This window comes from Podarcis melisellensis (assembly GCF_964234715.1).
Source record: "Podarcis melisellensis genome assembly, chromosome: 7".
NCBI lineage: Eukaryota > Metazoa > Chordata > Lepidosauria > Squamata > Lacertidae > Podarcis > Podarcis melisellensis.
In genome coordinates, this window is record NC_138539.1 from 70,653,540 (window position 1) to 70,677,790 (window position 24,251).

General features: G+C 42.2%; 1 long non-coding RNA gene across 6 annotated transcripts in view; it reads right to left on the reverse strand.

Moving 5' to 3' along the window:
- Positions 1–2,015: 2,015 nt before the first annotated feature.
- LOC309373833 overlaps positions 2,016–24,251 on the reverse strand; it is a 167,664-nt gene continuing 145,428 nt past the window's right edge. For 2 of the 6 annotated variants that reach the window (XR_014170212.1, XR_014170213.1), the window contains exon 4: positions 3,524–4,000. This is a non-coding gene — a long non-coding RNA (uncharacterized lncRNA). Of the gene's footprint in view, positions 2,247–2,622; positions 2,716–3,521; positions 4,001–24,251 lie in introns of those variants that run through there. The other 4 variants (XR_014170208.1, XR_014170209.1, XR_014170210.1 and 1 more) reach the window with 4 other exon arrangements.

Genomic DNA, 24,251 nt, shown 5'->3' on the forward strand with positions numbered 1-24,251 from the left:
TCTATCATGGCCTAAGGGTAGCTCCATTCCCACAACCCCTTGAACTGGCTGGCAATGAAAAGTAGCTGTATGAGTTGCCCTGTATAGGTCTGAGGAGCAGACAACGGGACTCTGTGAGAGATCCCATCACAGTGAGGGATTCTGAAGAGGCTGATGTGATACTCAGTTTCAAAGGCATCTTCCCAACCATCTCTGAAGGGGTTGTGGTGGACTTGTTGGGAAATCCAGAGCCAACAGGGGAGCACACTTCTAGTTGACTGGACACCTCCAAATTAGTTGCTTACTGAGGATGAGGGAGAAGCCAGAAAGGGGCTAGGTATACCTTGTAACCCAGCTAATAACTATGAAGAAAAGGAGTTGGCTATAGAAGTATAAATCTCTCAGTCTCTCCTGGACCTATGCTGGGGTAGCAGCCTTCGGGTTTAGTGTCTCCATCATCAGGGCAACCATGCTGTAGGCCACATCTGGTCCAGCTTCAGTTTAACTTGCCCCAATGTCTGGAAGGGCAACAAATGTAATGATGGGATTTTGGATGCCAAATGATGGTGCAAGTCAGTGCAGACAATACTCAGGTAGAAGGCCTGATTTTGGTATAAGGCAGCTACTTAACTATGACATGAAGGTGTGAGATGCATGAATTCAGAGGTTGCAGAGTATGGAAAAAATAAAAGACAAAGTGCGAGATTGGTTACATTATGCTCAGATTAAAGAAGTCTTTAAATTAGACAAAAAGATAGGATTCCAGGTGGAAAAATCAAAGTTAGAAACAGAACTGTTAGAACTCAGTTCTAAGATACTTTCAAGAATGTATAACTTGCTGCTAAAATGGCACACGCAAGATGAAACGGTCAAATCAGCTATGATAAAATGGGCACAGGATATAGGGTATAATATTATGTTTGCTGACTGGGAAAGGTTATGGACCACCGGCCTGAGGTTCACGGCATGTAATGCCTTGAAAGAAAATGTTATGAAAATGATATATAGGTGGTACATGACCTCAGTCAAGCTTGCAAAAATATACCATTTGTCTGATAATAAATGTTGGAAGTGTAAAGAAGCCGAAGGAACATTCTTTCACCTCTGGTGGACTTGCCCTAGAGTGAAGGCTTTCTGGGAAATGATATATAATGAGCTGAAAAAGGTATTTAAGTATACCTTCCCTAAGAAACCAGAGGCCTTTCTTTTAGGCATTGTCGGCCAGAAGGTGTTAAAGAAAGACCGAACTTTTTTTATGTATGCAACAACAGCAGCAAGGATACTCATTGCTAAATACTGGAAAACCCAAGATTTGCCCACACTGGAAGAATGGCAGATGCAGCTGATGGACTATATGGAGCTGGCGGAAATGACTGGCAGAATCCGAGACCTGGGAGAAGAAGTCGTGGAGGAGGATTGGAAGAAATTTAAGGATTACTTACAAAAACATTGGAAATTGTATGAATGTTAAGAAAGATGTAAGATTAGAAACAAAACAGCACCAACAAGTTAGTTAAAAGGAATTTGAAGATAAATGTAACCAAAAGAAAGGATAAATTTTGGATAAATACTATGTTAGAACTAAGTTTGTAAAAGTCGGGAACTAAGTTATCTAAAATTGGGGATATAATATTGGAAAATTATATTACAAGAATTGAAATAAGGTAATAAACTGCTGGGTAAAGTTCGAGATTTTGGAATGCAGGAACGAGAGTCGTGAGGAAGTCCAAAGTGGTGAATGAAATGTGGATATTGAAAAATTATATGTTATTTCATATGCTTTCTTATTGTTTAAATAAAAATTCTTAATAAAAATTATTTTAAAAAAAAGAGATGCATGAATTCAGTTTGAATACTTGAAAGTCTGGGGTAATCACAGTTTCAGTGATAGAAGATAAAACTCCCTTATGTAGTATGAGAGAGGCGGAATTGCAAATTAATGATGCTTCTTTCTATATAGAACTCAGAATAAAGAAAAAGTTTTTGTTACATTTGCCATTAATCTCACTTAATTTTGCATCTCCCATTGCATTTTTTAGGGGTTGGGTTTTTCTTTCCTCCTATCTCCATCTTTGTTGATTAACTGACTGTATTAAGTTGCCAGAGAAAAATAAGATAGATTTAGCTGGCTCATAAGAGGGAATAATTCACAACCAATTGAGCCAATGGAGTTCCAGACTTAATGTTGGTACATAATTCTCAGCAGAGGGATAAAGATGATCTGTTGTGTTGCCAAGAGCTGTTAATCAACTTGTTTATGGTAACTTCTGCAACATAAAATAGAAGGCTGTCAACAAGTTAAAATATTTTAAAATGACCCTTTGACAAGCAGATTGTAGTAACCCAGTGTGATTATCATTCTCTTACATTTCCAGTATTTCAAGCAAAAAGAACAATTCAAAATAGCAGTAAATCTACAGGTTATGCTCCCAGCTGCATACAATTCACAGTTATGGCTATGCCTCTTACATTTCCCCCTTTAAAAGTATATAATTTATTGCTGATATGGCTGAAGATATAAAACTGCTAATAAGTTTCAATATACAACTCTAAGAACACTAAGAGGAACAACAAAAAGTGATGAATTTTCACTGATGTGAGTTTTAAAGTGGAAGCCAACTAAAAACACACACATGTGTCTTATGTTTGATATGTAGCCATCATGCACTCTGTCAGGTACAATATCAGGACTGGTGGTCTGGAGGAAAGCAGGTACTGACCAAACAGAAAGTTGAGCTGGGAGCCCATAAATGAAAACCAGTCAGTCTTATAACAGTCCTATTGAAGGTGATGGGACTTAATTTGACTAAAGTTTTCTGGATTGTTGGCATTGTGATCTATTATAACTATTGTAACTGGTACAGCACACCTCTAGTATCATATCTACTCAAAGGAACAGGGAAATACACATCACTATACCAGTTACATTTAATATCTACCTTGCTTTAGGACAGAAGTAGCCAATATGATAAGGGACGCGGGTGGCGCTGTGATCTAAACCACAGAGCCTAGGGCTTGCCGATCAGAAGGTTGGTGGTTTGAATCCCCACGACGGGGTGAGCTCCCATTGCTCGGTCCCTGCTCCTGCCTACCTAGCAGTTCAAAAGCACGTCAAAGTGCAAGTAGATAAATAGGTACCACTCCACTGGGAAGGTAAACAGCGTTTCCATGCGCTGCTCTGGTTTGCCAGAAGCGACTTAGTCATGCTGGCCACATGATCCGGAAGCTATCTGCGAACAAACGTCTGCTCCCTTGGCCACTAAAGTGAAAAGCGCGCTACAGCCCCAGAGTCGTCCACGACTGGACTTAAGGGTCAGGGGTCCCTTTACCTTTACTTTTGGCCAATATGTCAGTCAGTCAGTCAGTCAAGTTTATTGCTTATAGCCAAAGGCTGCTGCAATGTATACAATGTCATTCAATAAAATATATACTAGTTTGATACAAAAACTTAAAACATTTGTATTGTCAAAACATGTCCTAATTTGCACAAAGCTATAGAAACTCCTTAATATAAAAATTGAAACATTAGACAATAAAATTTATAAGCTAAAATCACAGTGAGGCCACTAATATATTAAAAGTAATGTTAAATAATACAATAGACAATTATATACAAGGTTTAGTGATAAAGATGCAGCTTGATGTAGATGGGGTCAAATAAATTCATCTCCTTTACAGTTGTTAGCTATCTCGACTATATAATTTCTTCTAATTTTCCTGGTGGCAGTTGCAAAAAGTGCTACACGCCAGGTCACATACTTACCTATGTCTGCAAGGAGATAAAGAATTATGTCAGAAGGATTCTGGCCAGGGGACCTTGTCATTATAGGTGTCAAAAACCATTCTCTTGCTTCATTATATAAGGGGCAGCGTAAGGTATAATGTGTAAGGTCCTCTAATTCAGAGCATCCCCTAATACAAACAGTTTAGCCAATATGATGCTTTCTTGATGTTTGTCCTGCAGGATGGGGCTGGTGTGAGTTGGACTCCAAAGACAGCTTGAAGGTGCTGCATTGACTACCTGTAGGATATAAATAAATAAACAGCATTTTGATGATAGCCATTTCTCAACTATGAATGAACTGTATTCCCATACATTATCGAAATCACTTCTGAAAATGTTCTTGCTCCTTTTTTAAGGAGTGGATGTAAGTGGATCCTCAAAGGAACTAACTCTTTTCAGAAAATTTGCTCTGGTGGCACACCCTGACTGGAATTCATTCCTCGATTGCATGAGTAGAATCCTCAATTTTTGCTTAGTGTGTTGACTCAGCAAGGCCAACAGAAGAGAAAGCAGATGTCTCTGCATATCCATAGAGAACAATCTGCTGAGAAACAAGATGTCAGTTTGGGTAAGAACAAAGCTTGACATTCAAGGCATACTAAGAGTCATGTTGTGAAAGACCTTAGGATGTATGTATGTCTAGGGGGGTGGAATACAGCAGAGTCCACATCATCCCGAGCAAGTCATAAAGCAGACGATGTTGCCAGTGTTTCATCTGATAATGTGAATCAACAGCAAAATATCTTTGGGACTGGCACATGGCAGGGTGGCCCGTAGCCATCACCAGCAGCCATATGTTTTGAGAGAATCTTAATTTCTGTCAGATCACGTTGCATGATATGAATGGTTATAAAATAATAATAGAGTGTATGCTAGTGCTGTAGCTTATGTGGAAAAACTCTTGATAACTCTTGATGAGCACTAATTAGATTGGATCCAGGCACAATAGCTAGCTGGTCTCTGATTTGAATGGTGAATGATGAGGAACTAATTAGACCAGATGGATGCACAATGAGAGAGAACTGCAAAACCTACCCAGACAACTCTGAGAAGGCTTCAAGGGTTGTCTAATGCAAATTCCATTGTGATCACAGGATATGCTATGTATCATCCCAAACAGATGCTCATTCGACATTATATAGTTGCTGGCTGGTTCCCTAAAGCTGCTCCCAGCCATATATAATGCATGGATCTGGTCTAGGCTAGTGTCCATCAATTCCTCATTTAAACAACAGGGCTTTTTTGTTTTCCTATGGGCTCTTGCTCCTTGAGTACCTCTATTTTTCAAGAGGATCTGAGAAACCATAGAAAACCTATGTTAGTTTAGGAGCAGAGGAGACTGGTCCATAGGTAAATAGGGGCATTGCTCCAACAACATCAGTCTGCCCTAAGCCAGCCCTAACCAAAGTGGGTGGTGCTGGTGCTGATTGTCACCTTCCTCTTCCTTAGTCCTCAGTGTTGACTTTGTAGACCTCAACAGGGAGGAGGAGGAGGGCAAAGCCAGAATTAGTTGGCTCTGTGTTTCATTGGCTCTGGCTTCACCTACTGTTGACCTTCTTACCTTTCAGCCCACCAGTCCCAATGGATCCCTGCCCCCATTATTTAGGACAATATTCTGCAGCTTCGAACATGTAAATAATAATGCACAACAGCAACTACATATTGGATTATTTCATTTCTGGAATTTTAAAAACAAAGTTTCATATTGAATTTTATAATTTTTGCAGGTACATTAAAACTATCAGGCCATCTAATGATGACCTGGTTCAGAGAGAGATTTCCCACCATTTTTTCTCCCTCTGAAGCATACTGACAATTACAGTTATAGCCTTAAAAAAGGGGTGCATTTGATGTTAGGGGAGGGTGTAGTATCTCTGGTGTGGATCATACCATGCTCCTTCTAAGGTAATTTGTCTGCCTTTTCCCTCCATCCAGTACTCAGCTCTGATCTATGCCTTCAAGAACTGTCAGCATGTGACAGTGCCACACTCTGGGAACAGCTTTGACTGGTTGGCTAAACCAGGTGTGGGTAGCTGATGGGTCTTAAATCCTTGATCAGTTTGGGATTTGTCTATCTCCTGCATGCAAAGACAGGCTCCAGTGGCCTGACCAATGGTGGCTCCAACAGTCAAGGAGGCGGTCTCTGCACATGTGGTAGAGGGAAGTGAGGGGCAGATGGGGCTTGTCGATCTCGGAAGGTAGCCCATCCAGGAAAAGGAAAACTTTGATCCTAAATCTCCACTGCCTTGTGGGATATCTTCAGGAGAAGAAAGGGTTCAGGAGTTAATCCAGAGTGGAGTCTCTAAGATGGTTGGCTGGTACCACATCCACCTCCTTCCAGCAACTCCTGCAGCCCAGCTCATGCCAAAAATATTGCTCTGCTTTCCTTTGGACCACATCTGTGAGGCCAAGACAGCAGGTGGTCTTGTTGTCTGGGCAGCCCAGGACCTCCATACACACTGCCCAGGCTTGCAACTCGAGGAGGGCAAGTGAATACTCTACACAGCAGTTTGACTTCACCCTGGAGGCACACTCCATTGTCTCTTGAGACAGACAGATGCCAACAACAAGAGCCTGAAAAACTCAATCTGAAATACCTTTGGTTCATACATCTTTTTCTCCCTGCAATCCTAGCCCATGGAGCAATGCCTTGGTAAATCAGACCTACTTTTGTAGACTTCTGAACTCAGCACCAGTAGTTAGCATTAGAATGCTTCTCATATGCTTCTCATATATTTTGTACCCAAACTAATACGTGTAAACCCACAAGTGTTCCTATAATTTTAACAAATGTTTATGCATTTATACCACAAAATTCCTATACACTGTCACATTATATATTCCAGGGAGTTACTTTTTAATAAAATGTCTGTCTTCATTAAAAGTGCATTAAAATGAATGAGGGTAAAAATGATGTTCAGTGAGCAATTAGGCTGATTTAAGTGTACTTGACAAGAGTCTGGGAAAAAAAAAATAATGAAGTAGCAAGTCAGTGTGCTCTTGCATAGACATATCAAAACAGATTTGAATAGACACTAAAGCACAGGCACACACACAAAATACACATAGTTAAAGGAACAGCTCCATATTACTAATTGTGTTGTGTACTGCTAATATATTTTCATGATAATAGCACTCACACCAAGTGTGTGTTGAAGGGGGGGAAGCAAGTTGTTTAAAGTGGCAGCTTTACATTAATATCTTTGAGACGTGGCTTTATTACATATCCACGCACGGTACCCGATTTTTAATGAACTGATTAAGTACGTAAAGGCAATTATTATGCTGCATAATGAAACAATATGCACTTGTAAAATGTTATTACCAGAAAATAGTTATAAATGGAGCTTCTGTTACCATCGCGCTGTTAATTATGAGGAAGCATTACTGCTTATTTTGCTCACATAAACCAGGAGCACCTCGCAAATGCTGATCAGTTACACTATTAATTATGTGAATCAAGATGTATTATAATACGCGGCAAAATTCTGTTACACTCAGGAGAGATTCAGAATTGCTTCGGTGACAGAATTCTCTCCATCGCCATTCCAAGCCATGTATGTTTATCAATGTGTGTTATATTATTAGTAGTATTAATTGAATTTATTAGATGCTTTTTCTTGCTGCACGCAACTCAAAGCATCCTTAAGAAACAAACAATAACCCCACACATTCATTAAAACCAAGGGGGGGCATTAAGCACACACACACACACACACACACACACACACACACACACACTGCTTTAAAAGACCACGGGTTAGCTGTACGGCTACACTTTGGGCTGAATTTCCCAAGGTAGTCTCTCTTATCTTACTCTCGAGTTTCTCCTGCCTCAAATTCTCCTTCAGCATAAAGTAAGTTCAGCTAGGGTTGCCATATTTCAAAAAGTATAATTCCTGACAACCGCAAAATTGTTGAGCCTTTTTTTAAAGGAAACAACCAAAAGTGAGATTTTTTGGGGGGAACAAACCCAAACTGTTGAGCTTCCCCAAAAAACCTTTCCCCAAAATAGTGATTTTAAGCTTTTTGGAGCTGTTTCCAGTGTGTTTTCCATCATGTTGCCATACATCCACATTGTCCCTGACTTTGCCGATTCGTAAAAATTCCTCTGACGCCATTTTTACACCCCAAAACCAGGACATGTCACAAATTTTTCTGATGTAGGACAAGCCTAGTTCAACCACCAGGAGTGAAAGAGCTAAGCACAAACATCCCAGTGATAGTGTTGATTAATTTGGTGACAAAACTGTGACATTTATGATTCACCATGATGTTCACCATCTGGCTCTAGGGAGAGTTGGCTCAGTTTCTGCTCAGGCCTGCCGGCAACCCCCACAGTGTGGTTGGTGAACCTGACCTGTACTAAGATGCTTACAAGAGGCATTTGGGGAGACATTCTTGGCTTCTCTGGAGTTCCTCAGAGACTCTTCCGTGCTGGAAGTAATTTTAACCCCATCCTTATAGAAATGGAACCTTTGCTCTGTGTGGCTCCCAATGCCTTAGATACAGGAATCCATCTTTGTTTGCCACTCCAGAAAGAAGATCCACTGTCAGCACGAGGGGAGAAGGATGTGGAATGTATGTAGAGTACTTTTGGGGCCAGTTCAGCAAATTCTGCTCATGCTGAAATGTGGGAGCAAATCTGTTGTTGTGTGATCCAACAGCTATACCTGTAAATCTATGTTTGATGGCACCTTGCTAACATATTTCATCTGTCACAAACAAGGGATGATGGCAAATATGCACATTTGAATGGGATCACTTGATATGTTATAAATACCACACAGAAAAGTGGCAAAATTGGGAAGAGGACCAATTTTAAAACCACTCTAAGAATTGTAGCTCTGTGGGGAGAATAGAGACTCTTAACAACTCTCAACATCCTTAACAAACCACGGTTTCCATGATTCTTTGGAGGATGCCATGTGTGTTAAATTGGAATAATTGGTATGCTTTGCATGTATAGTGTGGATGTGAACAGAGTGCTTTTCAAACCCCTCAACAGCCGATTTTCTGCTGTAAATATACAAAAGGGTTTGGGATATAGCTCTGTTGGGGAAAAAAAGTCAAATAAAATAAAATTTCCTGGGGGGATTAAAAAGAAGAGGGAGATTTTTGGATTGGAATAGTTTGCTTTTGTAACACATGTGTTGTGTTGTGGGGCAGGCTAATTGATCGTTGGCCACTGATGTGATTGGGCTTCCCTTGTTGTTGGGAAGAAGTTAATGTTTCCATTTGTTGATTGACAGCCAGAAATGCTAAAACTCCCTGCACGAGGCTAGGGCTTCCTCTTTTCGCCTGTGCATCAGATTGCCCGTTCCCCCCTCCCTATATATAGGGTTGTTCGCTTTGACCTTGCTATGCCTGTCATGGGGTCGTCTGCTCTTGGGGCAGGGGCCTGGTAGGAATTTTGTCCATCTGGCTGATTTGCTGGGGCCATTTGGTTTTTGCCTACTGCGTAACAAATCATCACAGCTTGTAAGGTTGCAGTTAGGCATTGGTTTATGGTTTGGTTGGTTGAGGGGCATGGATTGGCTGTGCCTGCCCCTCTAATGCTGCTGCTGCAAGGGAGTCCGTTAAAGGAATCAGGGGCTAACTAATGCTTGTCAACCCTGTCAAGGGGGCTCGGGCCACTGCAAGAGCTCCTGGCTGCATTTGGGGTGGGCTGAGGGCAGGTTACCTGCTCCGTTGCTAGCCACAAGTGTATTCCCCTTTTCTGACTTTTGCAGGCGTGCGGAATGTCAGTCTGTCCCCCATGGTGGGGGCAGATAGTTGCAACCAATGCCTAAGCAACCACTCACATTTTTGTATTTTAATAAAGTTGTGGCCAAAATTATGCCAAAAACCTTAAACAAGAATTTCTGTGTGATGTGTGAGTTATTGGGGCGGCCCTGGGGACCTCGACATGCAAATAACTAAAATGCAAAGAGGGGAACATAATCAAGGAACAGTATTGTTTATTCCTTAAAAACAACATGATAATATATTTTTATGCATAAATAAATGCAAAATGCACTTAGGAAAGAATTACAATAAATATTGGTTCACAGGGCTAATCCTAGCTGACCAACAGCATGGAAATGATGCACCAGAGGTCTATAGAAGTTCAATACGTAACTTTGGGAAAACAAAGAGGTTGATGGATTGGGATAATCAGTCACTTAACATACTTCAAAAGATTTTCATTATGAGCTGATTTCCAAACAAAAGATCAGCAATCCATGGGAGGGCTTTACCCTGAAAGTCACTCTAGAAATATTTAATAATAAAGCACTTAATCATTACACTTCATTTGAGGACATATATTTTGAAAAGTGTAATAACTATACTGTAACTTCCCAGTCCTGGCAATGTGGTCACACACACTGTGCAAGTGTCAGCATGTTGTGGTGCATGTGCGCACTGCACAAGCACACTCCTGGATGTCGTATGTGCATGCTGTGGGCTGTGTATGCACAGTGTGGTGACATTGCGCAGCCCTGGCTTCATAAATTGTGAGGACAAGGTGACACACATGCGTAGGACAGTTCCGAGGGGAGCACATTGATGTGGTGAGAAAGTCAGTCTGCCTTCACTGTACATAGAATGTCACATGTGATGTGTGCTTTCATCCCTATGGGCATTTGCTCAGTTAGTGTGATCTTTCCCTTCTTTTGGGGGGTGGAAAGATTGTGGAAGTCAGTTGTGTATGCATATGTGCACTTGGCTAGACAAGCTATCCACCCAAAATTCCACATGATTGTTTGTTGAGAGAGACCTGCTTTCTCCACAACAGCCCATAAGGGTTCCCTGGTGAGTGAGATAGCTCTATTATTGTCATTGTGGTGGACCAGAAAGACAGTAAATTCCTGAACTACGCAATAACTTATCATTTAAAAGTCCTTCAGAGAAAAAGTAGCTCTATTTCCTTGTGCTTTGCATAAACAAGTATATCCATGCACATTTCCCCCCTGAACTTGGCAGAGGAACGAAATGAGTTGAGCATTCATATTATTCTTCAAAGACAGTTCTCAGCAAAGTCCCATTATACTTCGGATATGCAGAACCCCTCTCCCCCCTCCCAAGCAGATAAACAACACCCGGATGAATGCTTATTTTGGTATTTCCATTATGATTTATAAATTCCCCCATTCTCTCTCAACCCTGCACATATTTATTCAATTTGGGAAATGATCCCGAGTCTGTAATTGCCAGAGCTAGAAATCCTTCATGGGTCAAAGGACATTTACAACCAATATGCTGAATTTGGGAAACAGATAATACACCTGTGATGAGGTTTATTCCAATATTGTGCCGGGTAAAGTGAACAGTGTGCTAAAGCCTTTGTGATAAACAGAAGACATTTCAAGTATTTCTTGGAGGAAATAAATATATTTTAACTCTGAGGGGCAAAGAGGCCATAGAGTTTGACACCAAGATACCTGAGACTGGGTAAAGGAAAACTGATTATTCTCATAATAGAAACATTTGAATGCTATTTCTGAGAAGTCACCATTCAAGAATTAAATTTTAAAATATCATTGCCAAAAGGTAGATCAACTTGTCCTTTCAAAAATCCCACATACTTTGTCTTACACTGCTTGCTGCCTCTTACTCCAGCTCATTCCAAACTGAGCTCTTCTGAGCAGCAATTTCATTTGCAGCTTCTTCAAATAGTCCAGAATGATCGACTTGCGTACTGAAAGCTAAGACTAGTAGGATGGTCTATATTGTGATCAGGCAGCTGGTGGGCAAGAGGCTAAATGAAGCCTCCATGGATTTCCATTGTGGCACCCAATATAGCTGTCAAGGACTCTCACACCTTTATTTGTCACCTCCAGTATTTTATTTTATTTTTTTCTGTGCAGGGCAAGAGGCACAGGCAAATAACTGTTTAACAAACACACACCAGCTGCTCACAAGTGGTTCACATGCAAAATTAGAAGAGTGCTCAGTTAAAACATCTGTTCACACCAGGGAGGGTAGGTTAAGGGATTTATATTATATTATATTTTTTGCCCACATTTAAGCTGATGCATGTTTAAAAGAAGCCTGCTTCTTGGGGGAAAAGCAATGACAAGCCTAGACAGCATCTTAAAAAGCAGAGACATCACCTTGCCAACAAAGGTCTGTATAGTTAAAGCTATGGTTATCCCAGTAGTGATGTATGGAAGTGAGAGCTGGACCATAAAGAAGGCTGACCGCTGAAGAATTGATGCTTTTGAATTATGGTGCTGGAGGAGACTCTTGAGAGTCCCATGGACTGCAAGAAGAACAAACTGATCCATTCTGAAGGAAATCAGCCCTGAGTACTCACATTGCTCTGTCCCAGCTTCTGCCAACCTAGAAGTTTGAAAGCATACCAGTGCAAGTAGACAAATAGGTACCATTGTGGCAGGAAGGTAAATGGTGTTTCTTTGTGCTCAAACCAAATACTCAGACCACACCCTTGGAACCACTCACATGCAAACATCACTAGCTTGCGAGAGTGTACTGGTGTACTGAGTGGGCCTTGTTTACCCCTCCCCCTGCAAGCAAGTCAGAGAGCATAAAAAAACTATTTTTGCTCAGGGTCTGCAAACCCTCCTGCTGAAATCCCTAGCTGCTGTCTAGTGTAATAGGTTCTCAGTCAATCATTGCTTCCTTATATTCTTCCTGCAGTTTCATTATCAGTTAGTTTTATTATCTCCAGCTCTTCCAATACCTTCCCAATCAATTTGACTTCAGTCAATTTTCTGTTGTCTTTCTCACCTTTAGCATATAATATCCACACTATTGTGAGTAGACATAATACCTGCATTTGGGGTTCGTTTTTCATACTATATTCAATAAATAATAATAATAATAATAATAATAATAATAATAATAATAATAATAATAATACTATACTTCACATATTTTTAAATATAAAAAAATATGCTCATGGATACATTGAAAACCCTCATTTATCACTTTAGTCACCATTTCTCCAAAACTCTGGGAGATCACTTCGTTTTCTCTCCGTTTCTTATTTATCCAATCTAAAGGAGCAATTGTACAGCAAGATTTGTTGGAATAAATAGAACAGGATCCAGCTGAGCCAGGAGTTTCCCAATGTAGTCAGGCTATGCTGACCTAACTCCCTTATTTTCTCAGCCGGAAATAAACCAGCATAACTCCCCTACGCCAGCTCAGCCAGGACCTAGGTGGCTGAACCAGTCCTTGTGGATTTTAAGATGGCATAAGCCCTGAAAAAGATCTGTTCTGTAAGTCAGGTGGGACCAGAGAAGATGAACTGAGGCTGGATCCTAAACCAGTTCACTGCGGTCATGTAAGGCTAGCAACCCAGCTTAAGTTAAGCTGAAAAAAAGGGTGGTGTAACTCCAGCACTAGTTTAAAAACCGGGTTTCTCTCTGCCAACATTAGGCCAGCTCAGCCAGGAGTAGCTCTGCTGCTGAACAGAGTTTGGATCTGCAGTAACTTTTCACGGGCTTAATTTACACCAGCTTGATTTTCAACAGGTTCTTGTGTATAGGATTGCTCCCTCAAATTCCCTAAACTCAGCTCTCCAAATCTCTACATCCTTTTGTGATTTATTTATTTCTAAATAAACTAGTCCTTGTGAAACTTTGTCAGGATTTTAGTGCCAATTTCTCCTGATATACATTTTTTTTTTGTATGCAACATTTGCCTAACATACACATTTTCCCTAATGTGATGCATTTGTGTATGTTATTTTCATAAATATATGCATCTTAAGCAAACCTCATGCAGATTCTGTACAATATACTTTTGGACAGATTTCTTGCCTAGGGAACTGCATTACAAAATATGGAGAAGTGAATTTTAAAGGATAGTTGAAGTTTGGTTCACATATGTTTTTGAAAGTGTGAAATAGTTAGGTTTCCCTTTAAATGCAAACTGAGCCGAATTTCTCTCCCATCTGCACCAAAGCTGTTTATTATGAAATAGACCTCCACTTTGTGACAATTTCTAGAATCATAAAAGTTTACTACAACCTCTATGGTTTCAATCAGATATATTAACTCCCTGATGTATAATTTGTAATGAAGACTTGTGGATAACTGAAGGATATGCCACACGTTGGCCAGAAAAAATCAAATAACAAATAAGGCACTCAAGAGGAATAATGCTGAAGAGTGCTCAAAACATGTGTATTTTTATCAACCACCAAAAGATCCAAACAAGTCAATAGAATTCATAGCTGGAGTTTTAATTTTGAAAGATTGAAATGAGATATACTGTGTATATAAAACCACCATGGCAAGAAATATACAATCACTTTTCAACCAGAAAAACTCCAACCGTTGATTAACTTTTGATATAAAGGAGATCTGCTAACAATTAACACTGAATACAGTTGAGTTTTCAAGCAGTGGTTTTTAGACTGTATTCCAGGGAATCTAGAGGTTCCATAGAAACTTAGCAAGAGTATCAAACTCAGGTAAATATCAACCCTTTTCAGGTATTATTACCTGAAGACAGTAAACACGTGAGAGGGAGCTGCAGGGATGAATATGCCAGCTCCCCCACTGTTACCATTTCTACCCCCTTCCAATTCATGGAAGATGACAGTCTGAATGGGGAACATTTTGCTTCCCCCTGCATTCTGGAACCAAAGATGGGATTCAATGGTCAAATATAGGAGTCACGAAAGCAGCTCACTCTTTTCCATGAAGCTTTATTTTCCTTTGACATTCTTTATGGTATAAAAAAATCTCTCTCTGTGTGTGTGATTGTTGGTGCTGTTTTCTGCAACTGGAAAAGAAGGGGTGCCAGAGGATGCAGAGTTCCTGCAGCATGAAAATTGGATCACAAAAGTGTCAGGTAGCGTGGTCAGTCAGAGAAATTCAGTCCAAAGGTCTTTCAGTTCAACAAGTTCTGGGAAGTCGGAATGCGGAAAGGCAGGCAGACATGTTGAGCATGCTGCCAAACTTTTATGAGCATAGTTGGCACCATAGGTGCTGACTCCTAGGGTCTGTGGCAGTTCCCCCACCCCCCAAAAAAGATTTTTTTGAAGGCGGTAGGCTCCTCCAATATTCAAAGGATGTCACACAACATCACGTGATCTCACATCGGGCCCCCTAATCCTCTCAAGAAGCTGGCACCTCTGGTTGGCACTCCTGCAAAGACTTACCCCCTTTCATGATGAACAGTGGGATTCTCATGCACTGTCAGCCTTAAATATGGCATTTCAGGTTGTAAGAGATTTAGAAGGAATATTGGCGAGCTATGGAGTGAAGTCATTACCATAGCTTTTTTAAAGGCAATGGGTTGATGTTCACACAGAACATAAAACACAAAAGCTGTCTATAAAACTTCAGGAACACATTGTGCTTAGAGAGGTTTTAGTTGAGGGACAGTCCCTTTTAGGAAAAGAAGACTTCAGAAATATTGGTGCTTAAAAAGAAAAGAAAAGTGGCCAGTGCTTGAAATAATAACTAGAAAGCTTAAAAGAAGCTGTTGTGGAAATAAATATGTTATCGTGGGTGTCAGTTGCCTTAAAGTGTGAGGACTTCATCAAATTAAAGCCACTTGCAGAATGTTATGAAATATGATATAGGTAGCATGGAAAGCGAGGTGAAACTCTTGCCAAAAGCAATTAAAAACTATGTAACGATACAGAACAGAAGTCCAAGATTGAGAGCTTGCCTCCGTTACATTAAAAACAACACCACAAATTAATATACACATGCCCCCCATGTGTTATATAAGTTATTTATTTAGAATGCTTATAGCTTGCTTTTCAGCAGTGCTCTTACACTTTTGAGATAGCGTGTTCTCCTTCATATAGAGCATGTGTTGTGGTGGGGTCTAACAGGCCACCCCTCTGTTGCTGGGTTGGTTAGTATGGATGACCATCCGCAGTGATTGGGTGGTTGGGTTACTGGGCAAATTTTGGTGTTGCCGTTTAGGGGGACAGACCAAAGGTTATAAAATCAAGTCACGCAGCACTGACTGGGCTCTTTTGCTGCATGCATTGGATCACCCACCCACCCACCCTAATCTAGGGCTATTGTATTGACCTTGCTATGCCGGTCATGGGGTCATCTGCTTTGGGGGCAGGGGCCTGGTAGGAATTTTGTCCATTTGGCTGATTGGCTGCTGCCATTTGGTTTTTGCCTACTGCATAGCAAATCGTCACAACTTGTAAGGTTGTGGTTAGGCATTGGTTAAAAAATTGGTTGGTGGAGGGGTAAGGATTGGCGATGCCTGTCCCTCCAATGCTGCTGCTGCAAGGGAATTCCATTCAAGGAATCCAGGGGCTTGCCATTCTTTCATCCATACTGCTGAATGGGGCTTAGAGCTGCACAAGCCCCTGGGAACATGCTGTGGGGTGGGGGGTGGCCAGATGAGGGTCTGGTGCCCGGCTCCATGCTCTCCCTAATATTGTTTTCCCTTACTGGCTTTCACTGGAATCTGGAAGTCAGTTGGGTGTGGGGACAGACAGTCATAACCAATACCTAAGCAACCACTCACATTTATGTATTTTAATAAAGTTGTGGCCAAAATTATGCCAAAAACCTTAAACAAAAATTATGTGTGCATTGTGAATTATTTAGGGGTGGCTTGGGGGACCTTGATATGCATGTCACTTTTTTTAAAACAAAACAAAACAAAGAATCATCATTGTAATGATCACAACAAAACATCACACAGTAGACCAATGAAATGAGAGATAGATATAAACCCAGACACTAAAAGGGGGCAAAGAAGTTGCTTGGTATACCTCATGTTGGAAGGAATTCTAGATATTGGCTGGCACAACAGAAAAAGCCATGGCTGGCATTCAACCAAACAGTTTTGCTAGCTCTGCAGCATCCTTGTCTACTCCCTCTCCTGTCTTTGCACCCCTCTCATGTGCCCAGTACATATTCTATGGGGTTTCCAGAGCAGATTTAGGGACCATGCACTGGGCATGCAAGGAGAGAGAGCGGAAGTTCTATTGCGCAGAAATGCTTTCAATAGCGGAACTGCCCCCACTTTTTGACACCCACCTCCTCTTCAGAGGGGGCGATTGGCTTTATCATTCCTGCATCATCTAGGTCTTAGCACACCCAGTTTTAAAAGTGAGTAAATTGATATTATTTAACTACACTCTACAATGCATGCCTTTAATGTGCACAGCCAGAGGAATTGTCGCTTTCATAATGGTCACCACAGACCACCCTTCATCTCTTCATTTTCCTATAGTTATTCACAATGCTTGGTCTGTGCTCTAATTCCTCTTGAAAACTAGCTAGATATTTCCCAAAGTGAAAAGTTTGCAGAGCAGCATTCCTCTTGAAAGGGTCTATGTATCAATGGGCATAAAAGATACTGAACAATATAAGCACCAGAATGAAAGGATCAGTAGTGCGGCATAAATTTTCTCACAGTATCCAGCACAATAGTTTAACTTTGTATTATGGCGTGATATAGCTTTTGGAATCCCATAGGCTGTTATAGGTTGAATTCCTCATTTATAGTTTAATTTCACTGTATGTGGTTGAAAAATATGTGGATACATTCAGAAGTCATTCATTCACTGCAATATTTTGGCATTTCTCCTTTGCCATGCCAAGGACATGGCATATATCCAAATTGAGTGCATCTGAGTTAATTTTGTCTCCCTTGATACTTACAACTACAGACATATATCCTTTCTAAATAACTTTAATATATGACTGTGTGCTACAAACAAATACCAAAGTTCTATTCCACACCATTTTCTAGTTTCATTAGAAACTTATGACTTTTGTAGCACGAGCTTGACTTTAAAGAAAAGATTAACCAAATTGTCCAGGAAGGTGTCAAAATATACCTAAACACATCACTGCTAGGAACTGGTCCTGGGTGGATTATAGATAATAGATAATAGCTGTCATATGACTAGTTGATATATGTTAGGCAATCACTGGGTGGTGTGTGTCAAATATAGAGTTGTAAGCTAGACATGCAATTGATTTGATTTGTGATTGCAACAGTGTTTTCTTTGAAATTAATAGCAATTACCAGCAGGAGAAATTTCCTCGCTCAATTGCCTGAATTTAGGTGCTACTTGAACATTTTCCCTTGGGTCTTTTCCAGAGTAGAATATTGCCAACTACAGAATCTGAAGTCTGTCATTTCCACAGATATTTCCATCTTACTGTGACACTGCATGTTCAATTACAGATATGCTGTTTTCACCACAGAGTTCTGGGTCTGCACCTCACAGCTCAGGTTATTACCTGCAATAGACTCAGCTGTGCATTATGCGCCCCACTGAGAACGCAGGCATCCTTGTAAACAGTATAATGCCAATCTGGTTAACTGTTGCACATCACATGCTTAACTGTGAAACATCAAGTACACCCAATGCTGCTTGATTTCTCTCCCACCAGTTGCAAAAAAAACAGCCAGAATAATTTTTTTGAAATCTGCTGCCCATTTAACATTCCTATCTGCGACGGCAAATGCAGTTTTCACATCAGGAACAGAAAGTCATGGATATTCACTGCATTCCCCTAACCCCAGCTAATCTCTGCTTGACATCTACAGTTTTTTTGCAAGTGAAGTTAATATCACCTCGATAACATCCACATAATACCATCCTAACACTTGGACATGAAGTGGAGACATCAGGGCTTCTTTATTAGGGGCAGGAGCAGGTGTCCAAATGGCATTCTGCCTTGAGCTTGTGATTATTTTCCAGACAAATTACATTCAAGTATTAGACAAGCTCATAGCTCTGTCTATCACAGAGGCAGGATGAGATTAGGAGAGAAGCGTCTCAGGAGCGGCATGCACGCCTGTATTTTGATTGAAGGAGTGTGTGTGCAGGGTGGGGAGAAAATGAAGCAATAATAATCCTTCTGGTCCTCTCTCTTTCTGCAAGATGTTTTGGAAGAGCAACCCCCCCCCTCTAATGAAATTTTATTTATCAGATTCCACCCTTCCTCCAAGGAGTCTGAAGCAGCAAGGTCAGCCCTGCTTTAGACTAACAGTCGGCGGGAGTGCATCCCGTTTTGCTGTTTGAGGTGTACAGGAACTGCCCCTTTGCCCTGCTGCTGCCATGACCTCCTTGCTGGCACTTCCTGCCTGCTCTGCTGCCATGATGTGCCCTGTTGCAACTGCCCCCGGTCAAGAAGCAGAACCACCATCAGTATCGAGGTTGCGTCAATTTGGGCCAAACCCTTGCCAGGGGCAGAGCAAGGTGGGTGCGGTGGGGGTGGTCCACCCTGGGTGCCATCCCAGAGGGGGTGGGGTTGACAAAATCCTGTCCGGCATGATTGCAGCTGCACTGGATCACACCCCTTGGCTGGGCCACTGCACCAGATCGCACCCCCTGGCCTCGCCGCAGTGGCGGATCACACCCCTCGGGCTAGCCACCGCAGCGGAGCGCACCCTACGCCGGGCCGCTAGGCCAGAGTGCAACCCCTGGCTGGGCTGCCCGGCCCGATCATGCCCCCTTGCTGGGTGAGATCGCCCTGTCCCCCTGGGTCAGGAGTCGTGGGGGGCAGCGCACCATTACCCCTGCTCCTGGCTGGCAGGAAGGAGAAAGGACAGGAAGGAGGCAGGTGAGCAAAAACGGAGGTGGGCAGGAATGGGTGCTGCGCGCCCCCTCCCGTACCTCCCTATGGGCAGTTTGCCCTGCCCCAGGTGCCAGAGAGGCTTCCTCCGCCACTGATCCTTGCCTGCTGCGACTCATTCCCCGCCACCACTGGTAACCTGAGTTGTTCGTGATGGTGCCTGAGTATTGATACTGTACGAAGGAGTTACACAGGGGAGTCAGAGCATTTGGAGCTTGAGCATCTTGCCTTCATCACAAGGTCTGGCATGCCAACTCTAGGGGGGGTGAGGTTTCTTTGACCCCCTCAATATTTGTTGGAAGGGGTCCCAGTGTGTGTTGCACACATGAGTGACATCACATGCACATAGCTGTCAACTTACAGATTTGAAAATAAGGGACCAGCAGCCTTGAAAATAAGGGACCTGCAGCCTCACCTGTTCCAGGCACTCCAGTCTTCCTCTCCTCCTGCAGTCTGGTCAAACTCATGCTGGTAGTGTCGAGAACACTGTCCAACCAACTTTGTAACCAGAGGTTCAACTGAATAGAATCTGAATCATATGCACCACAAGGCCTATGCAGCCTCAACTTAAGATGGCTCCCCGGCCTGGCTTTGCACTGCAAAGTTTGCAGCAGCACGTGCAACAAAATGGCGCCCAGCATTCAAAAAACCCCTCAGCTTGCATTAACTAGACACACAAGGCATGCAAGCTCCACCCCCCTTCTTATTGGGTGAGCAACACAGCCAAGCAACACAGTTGGAGCCTCCCTCCTCCCTGGCCGGCAGGGAGGGAGCGAGAGGAGCTGCTTCCTTTGAAATTTAAGGGACATCATCAATAAGGGACAGCAGCGGGACATGGTGCTGGAATAAGGGACTGTCCCTTCAAATAAGGGACACTTGACAGCTATGCATGCATTGCACATCACAGCTTCAGCGGCCAGCTCCTCCAGAGCACCCGGCCTCCTCCAGATGACATGAATTGTGTGTGACATCACATATGTCAATCTTGGGGTATGTGAAAGGGTGGCTCCTCCTTGAATCTGGCACTGCATACCCTAAGCCTTGAGGGTGTGTGTGTGTGTGTGTGTGTGGACCCTGCAAGCTTTAATCATTTGTGTTAAGATCTGTAACTTTGAACATAGCGCTGCATTCTAGGAAAAGAATCTGCTCAAGGTGCACTGGTCACCACATGGCAATCAGAGTTTACTCTCCGATACAAGGCTATCACTTCAGACACCAGATTATCAAGGGCCACAGCAAGTGCACTGACCTCAAATTGTGCTCTGCAGAGATCCCCCCCCCCATTTTGCCAGTGGCATAAATAAAGCAAACTTTGGCAATCAACTGCATAGAATCCTGAGGGGAGGGGGGACTGACTGTGCACTGTTTTTATAGTTATCACCTGAGCAATTTTGATAACATTAAAAAATCAAATTACTGAAAGTGTCTAGATAGCCCCAAGAGAACAAATCAGCTTCCTAATGGTTCTCATGGCAAAGGTGATTTGCATATCCACAGCTAATCAGAAAGTGGTTATAACGCGTGTAGACAAGAACAAGATTGGCTAGCTGTTCAGCAGCAATAGATAATATTAAAAAGTCTCTCTCTCTCTCTCTCTCTCTCTCTCTCTCTCTAAAAAAAAAAAAAGGCTGAATGCACACAAGAGCACAGCGTTCTACATATTGCAAAAACTGCTGAAGCCAAAGTAGTTGACTCATTGTCACAGGAGGTGTCAACCTTGGAAATGATGAATACAATGCCGTGTAATGTAACTTGTAGCTGCAGCATGTATAACTGTCACTGTATGAGGTGCCAACCCATACAATTTATAGAAAGAAAGCTGTGCAGAAAATTCTTAGGCATGCATAGCAAAATGAACAGGGTGAGGACGGTGATGTGTTTTGGGCTGATATGTTTCTGAAAGAACCGCCTTCCTTAATGGATTAATTTACATATCTTTTTCCCCCCAAGTATCCATGGACACCAAGAAGGGACTGGATAGAATTATCCTCACCATGTGAGGGTATATTAGACTACACAATCCCCCCCCCCCCAGGAACACCTGTATATCTGGCCTTTTCAATGGTTCTACACTCTGGGTGAGTAGGGGTTATCAAAATGGTTAGTTTCTCAATTTTCCCCCAAAATCAAATTCAGTTTTCCGCATTTCTGCAGAAGTTTTCAATAAAAAAAAACAGTCCTCACCAAAATTTATCAGCATTTTACTGTACTTCTTCAAATACACACCTTTTTTTTGCAAAACCCCCATATATAATGCATTTGTCTATATTTTTTTACTAATATTTTCATGTACACATGCATATTTGTATACATTATTTGCAGAGCTCCATCACAAAATTTGGACAAGTGTCAAAAATAGCCCTCTATACAATGCATTAGGTTAATCAAACATAATATGCTTCCCAATTTATGCACTACTAATACAAGCAGTATACATTATCATTAATGTATATGACACTTACATGCCAAAATAGCTTCTGAGTGGATAGTAAGGAGCAATCTTACTAATGCATACCACACAGCTGTTCCGTTTTAAGTGGGACTTCCTGGATTTACAGAAGTCACCCCAGCTTCTGATCCCAACCCCACATAGAACCGAAATAATAATAATAATAAATAATAATACATTTTATTTATATCCCGCCCTCCCCACCCGAAGCCGGGCTCAGGGCGGCTAACAACAATAAAACAGTACAAAAGTACAACACAAACAACACTCTAAAATCATTCATTATAAAATTATGTTTTTATGTTCCCATACTGTGGCACAAGTTCATTGGCTCACTCCAAAAGACATGCCAATGTACCTTGCCCCGGCATGTCTCCCACTCTACTTCCTCCTTCTGCCATGGCTTTCCAGCTGGCCTACATTCTCAGATAGCTCAGGCAGTAAAGCATGAGGCTCTTAATCTCAAGAGTTTTGGGTTTGCCTCATGTTTAGCCAGTGGCGTACCGTAGGTTGGCAGCACCCGGGCAAAAGTTTCCTGCATTGCAGGTGGTTGGGTTAGATGACTCTCAGGTTCCCTTCCAACTCTACAATTCCATAATACTTCCAGAAGCCCACACCACACTTCTGGAAATGGCACCAGCTTTTGGAAATGGGGCACCAGCTTCTAGAAGTATAGCTTCACCGGCAGCGGGTGAAAGTACGAGAAAGGGAGGAAGCCAAGAAGGGGCAGAGGGAAAGGGGCCACGGCCTCCGTTGAGGTGTCACAGGGTCCAGGTTATCCCTGTTCTGCCCAGACACTGAGGTCCAGCTCCGAGGGCCTTCTGGCGGTTCCCTCACTGTGAGAAGCTAAGCTACAGGGAACCAGGCAGAGGGCCTTCTTGGTAGTAGCACCTGCCCTGTGGAACGCCCTCCCATCAGATGTCAAAGAGACAAACAACTACCTGACATTTAGAAGACATCTGAAGGCAGCCCTGTTCAGGGAAGTTTTTAATGTGTGACATTTTAATGTATTTTTAATCTTTGTTGGAAGCTGCCCAGAGAGGCTGGGGAAATCCAGCCAGATGGGCAGGGTACAAATAATAAATTACTATTACTATTTCTATAACTGTTCTGGAAAAGGGTGCAGTTGACGCACCACCCGAAGCTAATGATTAGGCTGTCTTTATCACAGAGACTGCCCGGTTCTCCATGGCCAAAGATGGTTCCAAGAGCACCTCAAACTGCATACCTGTTCTTTCAGAGAACAGGCAGGCTCCCCAGTTATCAAACCTGGGAACAGCTCAGTGTCTCTTTCTTAGCAGGATTTAGATTCAGTCTATGGAGACAATTTTCCCAGTAGTGATGTATGGAAGTGAGAGCTGGACCATAAAGAAGGCTGACCGCCGAAGAATTGATGCTTTTGAATTATGGTGCTGGAGGAGAATCTTGAGAGTCCCATGGACTGCAAGAAGATCAAACCTATCCATTCTGAAGGAAATCAGCCCTGAGTGCTCACTGGAAGGACAGATTGTGAAGCTGAGGCTCCAATACTTTGGCCACTTCATGAGAAGAGAAGACTCCCTGGAAAAGACCCCGATGTTGGGAAAGATGGAGGGCACAAGGAGAAGGGGATGATGGAGGACGAGGTGGTTGGACAGTGTTCTCGAAGCTACCAGCATGAGTTTGACTAAACTGTGGGAGGCAGTGGAAGACAGAAGTGCCTGGCGTGCTCTGGTCCATGGGGTCATGAAGAGTCAGACACGACTAAACGACTAAACCACAACAATAATGGACACGATTCTCTCCACCACTGCATCCAAACAAGAGTTCGCTTGGGAGTTACCCTTTGCTCGTTCTAACAGTAACATTTGTGAAATGGATTTCTCCTCCGTGCTCCAATTAGATAGCTATTTTTAAAAACAAAACAAAACAAAAACAACCAAACCATTTCAAGATTTCTCAGTGGGGGCAGCTAGTCATTCTTTAGATTGATCTGTAGGGTAAGCCTGCAAAGGCTTCTGCCACATTTGGGTGGTGAGGGAGAGAAACCAGATGTTTATTTTTAATGCACTTTTAAATATGATGTTCCATCTTAATCTATGCTATTACCAGTTCTTCCCAGGACCAGTAAAGAATGCTTGGAAATAGCTTGACATTTATGCATTTCCCTTTTGACATTATCAGGGTTAATTAAGTGATAACCTCCCCAGCAGTGGAAATTGTATGAGGCAATAATGTCACCTAGGATCGTAAGAGTGGAGGCTGTATGGGCGAGTGCTTACTGCGGTGTGAAATATGCTGGGCACCTATTATGGAGCAATTTTTGAAAGAGTAAAAGGAAAACAGAAAGCTGGTGTTTTGAATAACTTTAGGATGGTGAACTGCCAAGTGAGAGAGTCAAGCAATATAGTGGTATTGGATTTCCCCCCGCAAAGAACTGTGTAAATACTGAGAAGTCTCTCCTAGCAGCCTGGTCCAAGCTGTGATTCTATAGTTCAGGCCCTTACTTTTCTTGAATAATGAA